Source organism: Cavia porcellus, unplaced genomic scaffold, assembly GCF_034190915.1.
Source record: "Cavia porcellus strain 051 isolate PalLab524CR breed Dunkin Hartley unplaced genomic scaffold, mCavPor4.1 scaffold_25, whole genome shotgun sequence".
Taxonomy (NCBI): Eukaryota; Metazoa; Chordata; class Mammalia; order Rodentia; family Caviidae; genus Cavia; species Cavia porcellus.
This window is the reverse complement of record NW_026947508.1, coordinates 5623657-5637793: the sequence shown is the minus strand read 5'-3', so window position 1 is coordinate 5637793 and position 14137 is coordinate 5623657. Positions and strand designations below refer to the sequence as shown.

The 14137-nt window shown below is 56.3% G+C and overlaps 1 protein-coding gene across 4 annotated transcripts in view; it reads right to left on the bottom strand.

Moving 5' to 3' along the window:
- Positions 1-12277, bottom strand: part of Pik3cd (phosphatidylinositol-4,5-bisphosphate 3-kinase catalytic subunit delta) — a 39805-nt gene extending 27528 nt beyond the window's left edge. For 2 of the 4 annotated variants that reach the window (XM_063235450.1, XM_063235454.1), the window contains exon 1: positions 12128-12270. The gene's annotated coding sequence lies outside the window, so the exon portion shown is untranslated. Of the gene's footprint in view, positions 1-9568; positions 10445-12127 lie in introns of those variants that run through there. The other 2 variants (XM_063235452.1, XM_063235451.1) reach the window with 2 other exon arrangements.
- Positions 12278-14137: the final 1860 nt, after the last annotated feature.

Here is a 14137-nt window from a genome sequence, read left to right as displayed (position 1 = left end):
GTTAGAGAAACTGAGAGAAACAACCTGTGCTCAAAGGTGGCTTCCGAGGCAGCTGGCTTTCCTGAATCGCACAGTTAGGTAGTACTAGTACCCGAGAGACACCCAGGCCCCTGAGCTCAAGTCCTGGTCCCAGCCTGGGGCTTCGCAGAGCGGGTGGAGCCAGCAGGATAGCTCCTGGTCCCTGGGACCCATGTCCACTGAGCAAGGTCCCCAACCTTTTCTGTGTTTGTCTTGAGACAGTGTCTCACTAAGATAGTAGGCTGGCCTTGAACATGTGACCCTCCTGTCTCAGCCTCCCAAGTAGCTGGGAATAAAACTTAATTCACTGCACCCAGCATATTACGGAGGTTTGAAGAATGCAGTAACAAATTCTTTAACATTCCCCCCATTAAATTCGGGCGGGCTCTGACCATCTTGACCAAAAGACCCGGTACAGGTACACTACGCTTTGGACAGGAGAGCCAGGTGCTGGCACTGGGCTCAGAAACGCTGGCTTTCAGAGCTGTGAGTATTGAGGCAAAGCATGACTGTCCACGCTGTCCTGCCACAGTGCCAACCACGTGGAGGCCCAGGGAGGACACCCAACATTTCATCCCCCAGCCAGGTCCCACCTAGGAGAGAAGAAACCCCGAATGGTTCCAGCTGCCCACTGGGCCATGACCAGGTCCTTTGGGGGAGGCTAGCAGGGGACCTGAGCCCCCAGCGAACCCCACGAGCTCCAGGACAGCCTGGCCTGGCAGAGTGACCGGATGTCACCTTCAAGACTGGGTGAGGAGGGACCTCAGGGCTTTGGCTCTGTGTCTCACTCCTGCCACTGGGGATGGACACATGGCCTCCAGAGAGAGCCGTGCCCTGGGCAGCTCAGTCCCTGGCACCAGACGCCCAGGCTTGGGGGCTCCTCCAAACTCAGACAGAGGGAACTCTCAGTGCAAAGTCTTCCCGTGACTGCAGGAGTCAGTGCTGAGGAAGGTGCCAAGCCAGTCACAAAAGACAGAAGAGTCCGTGTCCGGAACGGGGATCTCCAGAGGCAGGCAGGGGGCTCCAGCTGCCAGGACCAAAGAACCGGGGAGAAATGGGGGTTCTTCTGCCAGTGATGAGAATGCTCTGCAGCCGGCCGTGGGGTTTCACACCAGAAGGAATCGCAGTGTGTGACCCACACAGTAAAGCTCCCTATGCTGGAAAGTGGGGGGAAAGAAGGACCCGAGTGGACAGCGGTGTCGGGGTGGCTGGTGCGTGCCGAGCGGGGACCCTGTATTGCTGGGTGTCAGGGAGAGCGTCCTGAGGCTGAGGTCAGCTCACTGATGGCCAGAGGGGGCTGCACAATCAAACGGGCCATGCAGTGCACATGCTCAGTACCCCTCAACCAAGGGTTTGCTGGCTAATCCCACTGGGGCCCCTGGTCCCTAGGCGCCTGGGGCACAAGCATGGGGCCCGGACTTGGTGCTTGACTTCCACTCAGCACTCACAGACGCACCTTCCCATGCACCCAGGGAGGGAGCCCCAAACCAGCCCCTTCTGAATGAGGAGCTGATTTGCAGTACAGTGTTACCAAACCACACAGAAGCTAGTCCTCAGTGACAGCCTCTAGGGGGCTGGATCAGAGACAGGATTTGCAGATCCGAAAGTCAACCTGCGCAACATCTAAGAGGTGGTCAAGACAAAACAGAAAGAGCTGCAGACAGACTTTGTTTTGAATCTTAACTGTCTTTTTCTACTTTGGTTTTTTCGAGACAGGTCTGGCCTTGGGATCACTATGTAGCCTAGGCTGACTTCAGAATCACCGAGATCCTCCTGCCTCAGCCTCCTGAGTGCAGAGAATCCAGAGGTCGGATCCCCAAAGCCTTTCTATGGACCCCAGCGGAGTCTGGGGATGGACTTAGGGGGTGAGTGACAGTCCCCCTTAAGTTACATGTAAAATGTGCCTGCGGGAACCTTTTTCGGAGGAAGCCTCTGAGGTTCTCAGCAAATTTGCAAAATGATTTAAAACCTCACAAAGGTCAAGACCCAGTGGGTAGTCTAGGGTAGGCTGATGATGGGTTTTTCTTTGGCAAATACCTTCATTTTACAGCTTTAAAAAAACTGACCCATAAAAGTTGCACACGCCTGGCAAGCACGAGGTCACGAGTTCGAGCCCTGGTACCAAAAAAAAGTTGCATGCGTTTGGGAGCAGGGGAGATGTGAGGCTCTCTCCATCATACACTGCTGAGTGACGTTCAAAGCAGCTTGCACCCCTCGCACATCATCTCCATGTGACAACAGCGTTCCAGAATCTTCTAGAGCATCCCGGAATCCACGGGTTGGGGGTGTGGTGCAGGGCTCTGCCTCCAGCCTGAAAACTGCAGAGCGTCACACGGACCCTCACCGCCCTCTACATGACCCCACTGTGCAACATGACGCCACCATTCAGCTCCACTGATCCATTTATGTCTTCCTTGAGATGCGGCTCCTTGCACTGCCCCAGCTGGCCTCAGATTCTGAGCCCTCCCAAGTAGCTTAATGTGTTTTCAACTGCAAATTCCAGGCCCTCTTCCATCTTGTTGTCAGTCTACACACACGTACATGCACACACGTGCGTGTGCTAGAACTGGGGTAACAGTGGCCATGGCCTCCCTCCCGAGGACCTCAGCTTCCTGCAGTCCAGCCCACATGTTTAGTATCAGCCCTGCAGGTGCCCGCTGTGCCCCTCCGCCCCCTGCCACTCAAGCCTCCTCCTTCACCCAGATTTGGGGCCCTCCTCCTATTCCCAAGATCCCGGGTTTCAGTCAGTCTTGTCTACACTGCCCCAAAAGCGGGGGCACCAGCAAGCATGTCTTTCATTCTCTAGGTCTCGTCTCCCTCCCTCTGCAGAGGCCCCGCGCCCTCCACCCCCAGAGCCCCTCCACCCCCAGAGCCTGTTTCTGGGCCACTGGCCCCCAAGCCATTTCTCTCTCCTCCCTCTTCCTCATCAGCTAGCCTGGTCCTCGAGTGCCCAGCAGACACCCCCATTCCTGGGCCTGGTGCCCATTTCCTCGGGACTCATCCCCACAGCCCCTAGACAGGCATCCGGTTAGGAATGAGGGAAGCAGCCAGGTGTGGGGGTGCACGCCTGCCATCCAGTACTCAGTACTCAGGAGGCTGAGGCAGGAGATCGCTGCAGGTTCAAGGCCAGCCTAAACTACACAGTGAGAGCCTCTCTAAATAAATAAATAAGAAAGAGAACAGAGTCCAGGGAGGGAAACAAAAACAATCACAACAGCAAAACGAAACCTTGTGCAGAGGGACACCGAGGCAGGACTTCAATCCAGGTGGGCTCCAGAGCCCTGTCCTTGACTCGACACAAGCCCCCTCCCTGGACAGTGAGGAGGGACCGGACAGTGTCACTGCTAGCTCAAGGGTCCTGAGGTCCCCGGCCAAGCAGTCCCACCCACGGGCTCGGCCTGCTGCTGCTCAGGGCCACCCGACTGCTTGCTGGGCATCAGGACATCAGGTCCCCTGGGGACCCTGTGCACCGGTGAGGGTCACGCGCTGCTCCGCCGGAAGCCACCTGCTCACCAGCGTCAGCACACAGCGCAGCCTTTGCACCGTGGGCGGGACGCGGGGGTGGCAAGAATGGCCCAAAGGGAAGCTGAGTGGTTTCCTGTTTGTTTAGGTTTTGTTTGTTTGTTTGTTTTCGATTTTCGATAGGGCCTCCCCGTGTAATCCAGGCTGGTCCTGAACCTGTGCTCTTCCTGCTTCAGCCCCCCCAGTGCTAGGATTCCAGGTGTGCACCATCAAGCCCTGTTAGGAAACTGAGTGTTTCAGAAACAAGGAAGACCAGTCACTAAATCAAATTTTCTGTGGCGTTAGGCTGGGAAAAACTGTAAAGGCCCAGCAGAGCTATTCACTGTGGGGAGGCTGCACTGCAGGTGAGCCCTGCACGTTACAGGAACTTCCCGCCCACTGGACTGAAAGCCCAGTGTCTCCTGTTAAAGATCAGTGAACCAACGCATACAGACGTGCTTTAAACTAAAATAAAATGTTTAGATTGAAGTTATAACCATTTAATAATTCTCGACATACACCGAAGTTTTAATCACTCAACCAACAAGTCAGCCAGGACAAAAGGGCTTTAAAATAAAAAGCTTTTAGCTAGGCATGGTAATGCATGCCTATAAGCCCAGCACTCTGAGGCTGAGGCAGGAGGATCACTGGTTTATATCTAGCCTTGGCCAATTTAGAAACTTAGTGAGACTCCCGAGCCAGGCATGGTGGCTCACGCCTATAATCCCAGCCTGGGGAGTCGGAGGCAGGAGGATTGTTGAGAGTTTGAGACCAGCCTGGGCTACAAAGTGAGCTCATGGCCAGCCTGAACTGCATAAACACCCTGTCTCAAAAAAAAAAAGTGGGGCTGGGGATTTAGCTCAGCGGCATAAGCGCCTGCCTTGCAAGCAGGCAGTCCTGAGTTCGATCCCTGGTACCGATAAAAACGAAAAGACAATAAATAAATTAAATAAATAAATGACAAAACAAAAAAAAAATTCCTAACACCACACACACACACACACACACACACACGTGCGCGCTTGTACAAAGTTTTGATAGAACTATGTATTTCTCATCGAAATCCCATCTAATCATTTGCCACAATCATTTTCCCCAAGCTAAGGTTGGAATTGCTGCACCGGGAGTAGCGGAAGTCACAGAAAAAACATAAATATCTTCCCAGAGGATCTACGCGTCTCAAAAGTTAGGGAAAATATTCTTTATAGTAAAATAAACACGCATGCATCGTGGAATAGACTTGCAGTGAAGTTAGCGTTAAAAATAGAAGCCTGCAGCTTCAAAGCAAGGTCATGGCTGGGTTGGGACTTGAGGACCAGGGTCACGCATCCCATCTCTTCGGGCCAGAGGAGGGGGCGGGGAGTTAAATCCACTGGGCAGGCTGAAAAAGACAAAATTACTACGGATGGTGAAGCTCACACAAGTCATTTGCAGGAGGATCACAAGGGGGCGAGTGGAAAACCCTTCCCACATGCCAGCGTCTGCCTCCAGAAGGTCCCCCAAGCGGCCAGGTGTTGAAAGCTTGGTCTTCAGCTGGGTGTTATTGGAAGGTGGCGGCTCCTTTAAGAGGCGGGCTTAGTGGGCGGTCTTAAGTATCCAGGGGGTGTGGCCTGGCAGGAGATGGTTACTTCCCTGCCACCAGAATAGGAGCTGCTCACCTTGCAAACGGGGCACACAGCCTGCCACCTCTGAGAGCTTGGGGCAAAAACCTTTCCTCTTTTGAAGCCGATTACCTCAGGTGTTTTGTAACAGCACCTGAGATGAAAGCTGGTCAGCAGAACCACACCGTATGCACTTGAATCACTTACGGCACAGACGCCTGTCATTTGAAATGTGTTCCCTCCTGCCCTGTGGGCTGCAAAGATCCACTCTTTGCATGGCAGAAACGGTACTCCGGAAGTGGCCGGGACCTGCTACAGAGTTTTCACTATTTCTGCTCCAATGAGGAGGTACTGTTAGCCCAGCCATGGTTTAAGCAGATTGCCATGGTTGCATGTGTTCAGAGTCTAAAGCCCCTACCCACGGGGCATGGCAGGACACACTTGTGAGCCCAGCATTCGGGAGGCTGAGGCAGGAGGATCGCTGCAAGTTCAAGGCCCCTTTGGGCTACACAGTGAGTTCGCGGCCAGCCTGCATTATGTGGAGACCCTGCCTTCCCAACACAGAACAGAAGTGAAAGCTCTTCCATCTGACACTGACACCAAGCCACTTTTCCCCTCACTGTCTCCAAATGACAGCGGATGCACTGTGTTATTCAAACACCCGCCACATGGCAGCACTGCAGGGAGGAAGGCCCAGGCCTGGAATCTGGGTCGCGCTTGACCCTGGGCCTCAGCTGCAGGAGGCACGGCCTCCGACTCTGACCTCAGTGCCCGCCACCGAGACACATCTTGAGGGAATTTTTTGAGACAGACAGGGAAGGGGAAACAGAGGATTTTGGTGTTTTCTGCCCCACAAGAAATTTCTCATGATGTGGTGTGTTGGAGGTGAAGACCCCGGGGTTAATCACTCCTTTCTGGACCCAAGAAAAGCCATGTGCAGAGCGTACCAACACTGGGCCTTGACTCTTCACGGCAACTAGGGGCCACCTGAGGTGACGGTGATGTCACTTCATTCTACGGGCCTCCAGAGTGAGCACCGTGGCCCAATCCAAGCTGATAGGAAACCATCCACAGGGCTGCCTCAGTTTCCCTGCCATGCACAGCACGACGCCTATCTGGTCTCCCTGCTCTAAGCCACTGCAGGACCACAGGGACCCGGGTCCCCGAGAAATGGCTTTATGTGCTTCTGGGGTTCCCCAGGGCAAGCACAGCTGCTCCATATCTGCTAGGGGATCAGGGGAACAAAGACTCACTAACTTCCACTAAAACACTGGCAATAAGGGGCCAGAGATTTGGCTTGGTGGCATAAGCACCTGCCTGGCAAGCACGAGGTCGTGAGTTCCATCCCAGGCACAAACACAAAAACAAAAAGCATAGGCAACAAGAATGGCTGGTGTTTACCCAGCATGGACCGTGGATAAGGGGATTTCCACTCTCTCTCACTCCCTAATCCATAGGGTTACAGAGCCAGCAGCAGGTCCTGTAGCTGCATTCTACACACAGGAAATGAAGGACCAGAGGTTAAGTCGTCTAGTGAAGGTCACCCATCTGGGAAGCTAAATTAGTGCTTGAATATGAACTCATCCCATCTAGGGTTCAAGAGTTTTAATGACTACAGTACAGCAAACCTGTCATCATCCAAGTAGCTAACAATCAGGAAAAAACCTGTCTAACCTAGCCAGGTGGCGTGGCACATGCCTGTGACCCTGGTACCTGGGAGGCTGAGGCAGGAGTGTTGCAGGCAGCTGAGTTAGAAATATAGGCAGTGAGGGGGCTGGCGGTTTAGCTCAGGAGCATAAGCACCTGCCTTGCAAGCAGGCAGTCGTGAGTTCGATCCCCAGTACTGATAAAAATGAAAAAGGCAAAAAAAAAAAAGTGTTTACTTAATATTAAAAAAAAAAAAAAAGAAATATAGGCAGTGAAACAGGGCTGGGCCTCAAAGGAGCCAGCGCAGGAGCCCAGATACCCGGCAACTTCAGGGGAGACAGACAGATACCTCCTGCTGTGGGCCAGGCCTCAAGACAAAAGACCAATAAATGCATCCATATCCTGAGGATGATATTCTAAATATCACCCTGAGGAAGCCAGGAGTCACCATCCAGAGCCCTACGAGTCACTGCTCCCTAAGCATGCCCACTTTCTACGTGACTCGCTTCCCCATTTGTCCCCAAGTTAATCAATTTTACTTGAACTATTAATCTTACTGGCCAACCATAGTTCTGTCCCACTTATGCCCATCTGCCTTGTGAGTTCCCAGTTTTCCCCCATCTAAACCCATCTCACCCCATGATTTTGCTCTATAAAAGTCCCTAGAAAAGACTGCATCCTCGGCAACCCACTCGGGACCCCTTCTGTCTCTCTCATTCAGAAGCTTTCTTCCTCTCAATAAATATATTCTGCGCGTCACCTCCATTGTTCCTAAAATTCATTCTTCGATTTTAGAGAACAGGAACTTTGGGCCTAGTGGGTTGGGAGTCTCATCTTCCTGAGTCAGGAGGATCGACACAAATCCAAGGACAGCTTGGGTGACACAGTGCGTACAAGGCCAGCGCGACCACGTAGTGTGACTCTGTCTCCAAACCAAACAACAAAAGATCTAATCCCTGTGGCAAGAGAAATACATTTACGTTTGTGCATCATCTTTGAGGACTATTAGTGAAAGGTTTCCTTTGACATTTTTTAGTGCCCACCAAAGTGCGGCGGGGGTGGGGGACTGCTGCCTTCCTGGGGTACCGGGTCACCCTGTCTGCACAGTGCTGGTGCCAGGAGCCCCGGGAGTCTTCAGGTCTTTGACGCAGCTATGTGTATGAGTCTGGGAGGGACCTAAGTGTCCCGCAGCGGGAGTCGCGTGAGAAAACATTGTTCTCCTAGCTTTGGGACTCGAGGAAGGACAGGTAGGGCAGGAAGCAAGCAGCCAGCAAGCCGGGGTCTAATGGAAAAGGTGCACCACAAACACTCAGGCTTGGCTCCCCCTAAAAATCCAGAGCAGCAGGCCTGCGTCATCCAGCGGGGTCCGGTCACAGAGAAGCAGGAGCTGGGCCATCGGGCAGCGTCATTCAAACAGCCAGAGGGGGGCTGGGGATTTAGCTCAGCGGCATAAGCGCCTCCCTTGCAAACAGGCAGTTGTGAGTTTGATCCCTGGTACCAATAAAAAGGAAAAAGACAAAAAAAAAAAAAAAAAAAAAAGTCAAACAGCCAGAGGGGCCGGGCAGTGACACGGTGTCCAGTGCGTGCTTGGTGTGTGCCAGGCCCTGCGGAAGCCACACAAGTGTCCACCCACAGATGGACAAGCATACGAGCAAAACCAGGTCCAGGCAATAGCAGGCTCAGCCCTGAACAGGAAACTCCGATGTACCCTGCAGCGTGCTGAAGCCTGAAGGCACCGGACTAATTTCAATCAGCCACGGAGCGGGCGTGGGTGGGGGCATGCCAACTATCTCAGCACTTGGGGGGCTGAGGCAGGAGGTCAGCTAGAGTTCAAGGTCAGCCTGGGCTCTACAGGGAAGTCAAAGCCAGCCGGAATTACGAACTACGCAGTGAGACCCTGTCTCAATTAAAAGAAAACCAGAAAAATCTCCTACATTAAAAAAAAAAATAGATTCAGGCAGTCGTGAAAGGGCTTCCACTACAGAATTCCGCTGCTGTGTGTCAAATTCAAAGACAGAACACAGGTGTGTGCGGGGGGTGTGGGGGACAAGGAATTTGTGTGTTGTGAGTAAAATTTTTCAGTTTTGCAAGAGAGGCAGAAATCTTGGGCTGGATGGTGGGGCCAGTGGACAGCACACGTGCCAGAGGCCGAAGAACTATAACTCAGAAAGGTCACAGCCCAGCCAGGCATGGTGGCACACGCCTGTCATACCAGCCACAGTGGTAACTGCAGCAGGAGGGTCGCAGGTTTGAAGCCAGCCTACAAGTGTCCTGCTCCAGCCTTGGCCTCTGCTACCATGAAGGTTATGCAATTTGTCCATTGTCACCCAGCAAATAAAAGCGGCTAACTGCAAACCAGGCCTGACTCCCGAGAGCACAGTGGCTTGGCTGTGGCACTGGCCCTGGTGACCGCAGCCCGCCCACCCCACCCCACTGCACATGCTGGCCTGGGCCTCCACAGGCCGATCCCCTTCCCTGTTTGTGACTGAGCTCCTCTCCCAGTGTCACCAAGGGAGAGGGCAGCATAGACGAGGGGCCCTCCACAGCTCCTGACCACCTGCCTGCTTTTCCCCCCAACGAGACTGCAAACTGTCACTCACTGGCACCACTTTCGAGCTGCCACACCTCTGGCTCCCGCTGCCCTGGAAAACACCCGCTCCTGGGCACCTGAGTCTCACCCGGGCCGCCAGGCTTCACTTCGGAGCTTGGATGCTCACAGAGGGGTAACTGTGGCAGCCAGAGGGGTAACTTCGGGGGCCCCTGGGACGGAGTGGACGCTGGGGGAGGGAGTGGGGACTCACGTCGTGCCGCCCACGGAAAGCCACAGTGCTGGCTGCAGAAAGAGGAGGGGAGTCAGCCTGGTGTTTCCTTTCCACCTTGAAACTGCCCAGTTTCTGATATGATTGCAGGGGATTTCCGCACTCCATTCGTGACCATTCACTTCAGGGCTTAGTGAACTGCAGGGAGAGGGCTGGAGGTCTGCACTCTTCATTCTCCACGAGGTGCCGTTATTGGCACAGGGTGACTCTCCTTTCCCTGCACACCACATGGGCCGTACGAGGCACCGTGCCGCACAGCTCTCCTCACCCACCCGTCCTGTCACCCCGGCTGGGAAGCACGCTGGTCCCCCAGGGAATGACTGAGGGGTCCTCCCCAGGCTGACAGCTGTGTGAGTCCCAGTGACGGAAGCACTTGCTGGACTCGGCTCCAACATGAGACGGAGAGAAGCAGCTGCCCGGGGAGGGAGGGAACCTCGCTCTGTGCTCTGCCCAGTGGTGAGAAAATAACCCAGCCTGCGGGGAATCGGCCCCAAGTGGGGCATTCACTTCTCCCTTCAACTGTAGTTAAGAAAAACAAGGTGAAGCAGGAACTGAGCCCCACAGCCGGAGGAGGCCACACTGCGCTTCTGCCTGCCGTGTTCTCAGCACAGCCCCGGCCCCTGGGGGACCCCAACCCAGCAAAGCAAGAGAAGGCCTGGCTCCCCGCCCTTCCTCGGCGTGCATGGTGCTGCAGGAGCTGAGCCAAGAAGCTTGGCACGGCCAGGTCTGGCCTTGGGGACCAGCCCTTGGGGTCCTGCCTCAGTTCCAGAAGCAATCAGGGCCTTGATCTGGCCGGTGCCCCGTCCCAGGACACATCGAGCTTGGAGGCCTGGCCCGGGGCCCTCTGGAGCAGGCAATGGGTTTTTAAGCTCGTGCTCTCTCTGCACCCCTGGGCATCACTTGGATACAGTAGCACGCAGAGCCCTCAGCAGCCGGGGCCACCGCAATCCTGGTACCAAGACCCTCGCCCCAGCACTTTCTCCTCTGGAGGAAGCAAAGCTCCTCTCTGTTGCCTTCTGCTTTCAGGAAGCCTCATAAGTGGCGAGGACCTTGGTCCCCACGTATGGCACCTGTCTATCTGGCTTTCACAGGGAAGCACTAGGGGTACCTTCACCCCCAGGCCTCCACCGCCCCACAAGAGAACCGTCAGGACCAGGCCCACAAAGCAAGGTGCAGAGGACCCAGCCTTGGCCAGGGTTGTCCATCAGTTACTTGCAAAGTGCATGAGTCTAATATTCAATTTTTTTTTTGAGATCAGTCTATCTGTGTAGTACACCCTGGCCTTGAATTCACTATGTAGCCCAGATTGGCCTCAGAACTCACAGAGATCCTCCTGCCTCAGCCTCCTGAGTGCTGGGATTACAGGAGTGCCAGTCCACCATGTCTGGCTAACTCTTGAATTAGTTAACCCTCAGTTTCCTGGACTCTAAAATGGAGATATCTCACTAGGCAGCCTCACTGCAAACACATGCAAAAGGGTCCAGTCTTTGGGCGGGGTCCTATGGTACAAAGCCCTAGAGAACACCGGGCCACCCAGGAGGTGTCCAGTGGGCCTCTTCTGAGCATGGCTGTTGCCTTGTGCCCCCTTTGGAGCAGGGGACTGTCCTCTCAGACAGTCCTGGAAGGGGACATCTCCTCCTCTCCCAAGGGGCACCTGCCACACACACTTGCTGCGTCCCGGTGGGACTTTTAGGAAGACCTGTGCAGATGCCCTGCTGGACAGGGCAGTGTGGTGGGGTCCCCAGGCCCGCACCTCCCTCCCCGGGGACACTTGGGCCTCCCCAAGTCCTTCCCGGATCCTTTGATCCCGGGGTCCCCTCCTGGACAGCGCGGCCAGCTGCGCAGAACGCACGCTCCTGAGCCCAGGAAAAACTGCCCAGTTCCCCTGACTCCGCGGAGGAAGCCTAAATAAAAACAGGAAACTAAAATGTTTTTTAAAAGCCTCATTCAGGCCGAATTACGGGTAAGAGTATTTTTTTAAGGGCCGGAAATGTAAAGCTAGGGGCGGTTTCGCTGCTGTAACCCGGGCCAGCACCCGCAGAGCTGGTGGGTGATGTCGCCCTCGCCCGGGCCACGGACCGGGCACAGCGGACGGCCGGGGCGGGAGGGACCCAGAAGGCGGACTTCGGTTCTCCCTGTGCCGATCACCGCGCAGGGGCGGGGTGCAGGGCTCGGGATGGAGCTCGCAGCTCCCCACGGTGCACGCGAGGCCGCCCCGCCACGGGGCGCGCAGCCCGGACCCTGCCGCCCGCCCACAGCCCGGGGACTCCGCCGGTGCGCGCGCCTCCGGGGGGCGCACGCGTGCCCTGGGTGCAGCCCGGGACGGGTTCCCCGACTCCCGGCCCGAGCCGGGTTCCTCCAGCCAACCCGGGTCCCCCAGCCCGGCCCGGGACGCGCGCTGCCCGGCTCGCTGGAGGTGGGAAGAGCTGCCTGAGACCAGGGCGCACACGCTACGCGCGCTGGAGCCGCCCGGGGCGCAGCCGCGACCCCCCGAACCCCCCGCGGCCCCCGCCCGCCCCCCGCGCGGCGCAGGGCGCTTACCCGGCTGGCGCGGCCGCTCGGCGAGGGCGCAGCGCGCGAGTGAGGGACGCGGAGGCGGGGCGCGCAGGGCGGCCGCAGCCACAGCCCGCACGCGCCCTTCCCGCTTCGCTTCCTTTTCTCTCGGAACAGGAAAACAACAGGTCTCGCCCGCGCCTCCCTCTGCCCTCGCGGCTGCGGCGGCGGCGGCCCGGGGGACTCTGGAAGCTGTCCCTTGGCCTGTTCCAAACAAGTTTTCTTTCCATGCAAAGCGAGCCAGCGGATAAGGTCCCTGAGCCGGCACAGCGCCTGAGCAGTGCACCGGGGTGGGGGTGGGGGGCTCGAGGGGTGACCGCAGGCCGGGCGCCCAAGGAGGGTCCAGGCGCCAACGCGGGCAGTCGCGCAAGAGGGAGGTGGAGAGGGGCCCAGGGAGACGCCCGGGGCGCAGAGTCTCTTAAGAAAATAGGATGAGAGCCAGGCGTGATGGCACAGGTCTGTCCTACCAGCACTTGGGAGGCTGAGGCAGGAGGATCCTTGTGAGTTCGAGACCAGCCTGGGCTACATAGCAAGACTGTTGTCTCTAAGTAAATAAATACATGCATAAAAAGGGCTCGGGTCCTTGAGCACGCTCAGCACAAGACCTAAAGCGCTGCTGTTGCCATGGGGGTCTCTATCCCAGGCGAGCGTCCGCCTTTTCCGGCAGGGAGAGAGCTCAGGTGTGGGAAGACTGGGCAGGTGGCTGCAGGGTCCCAGGCTTGGGCTCTCATTGGGGACTTGTGGGGGAGCTAAGGAGAGCGGCAGCAGGTCCTTCTAGGGGAACACTGGGTGAAGCCAAGCACCCTTCTCAGCGGGTCTCCTGGGGCTCCCAGCCTCCCCTACTCCCAGCTCTGCTGCCCGGCCTTGGACAGAGGACTCAGCCCAGCATGGAGATCCTGGCTTTAGAGGCGAAACCTGGTGGCCGGGATCTTTTAGCCCTGCTTTGGGTGGGTTTCAGCTTATTTATTTTTGGGGGGTGGGAGGCTCACTATGCAGTTCAGGCCAGCCTTGAACTCACTACATCGCCCAGGTTGGCTTTGCACTCAAGGTGCTCCTCCAGCCTCAGCGTCCCAAGTGCCAGGATTCCAGGCGTGGGCCACCAACTCCAGCTTCTGGGTTGCAATTCAAACGCTGCACTCTGGTTCTGAGTTCCCTGGGCTGCGGTGGATGGGGGACATTTTGCAGCTGGTCTCTTTCTCACTCTAGACGCTGCCTGAGGAGGGAGGTGTGCCGAGCACCCAGACCCTCACCCGAGTCCTCCTGAGTCCTGCTGCAGCCCAGCCAAGTGACCTGTCATTAAACACCATCACCCCAGTTTCTGGATAGGGCTGAAGCATTCTGGGAGGGATGCAGCTTCTGGCTCCTCTCTCCTTTTACCCCACCACGCCACGTCTTGCCCTCTGAGAAGTTTCACTTTCCTGAGAGCCTGTGGCACTTGCTTTTTGAGCCTCTAATCGAGGACTTACTGTGGCCCTTACTCTTTTTGCTTGGGATGCCAGGAAGCTCAAACAACTTAACATCCAAAGTTGGTCTTCGTTCCTCAAGTTCCTGACAGTGTTGCTCTGCCTTCCCCTCCCTGGTTGCTGATCGTTCTCGGTCTATTTTTAACTGTTGTCATGTGTGTTTTGGAGGAAGCTACCTCAAGTTCCCTTTGAACTGTAAATAAACTGAAGCGGTTCTGGTGGCAGATTTGCAGCCCTGCTGGGAGGGAAGGGCACACATGTGGTCCCTTTCTGAGTGGAATCCAGGGGCGATGCCTGGGCCCAAATTATGGGCCCAGAAGGGCCCCAGCTTCTGTGGAGCGCTGGTCAGTGGTGCCCGGGGCCTGCTGGGCCATGGCCTCGGTTCCCGGAATGGCCCCTGCAGAACTTCCCCTGAGGCCGCCGACTTCCACAGCTGGGAGCCCGTGCAGTACCAGGCCTGTGCTGCCTTCAGCCCCGAGAGACTTGGACCCCGAGGCCCCTGATGGACAGCGGGGCACAGAGCGCGCAGTGCCAG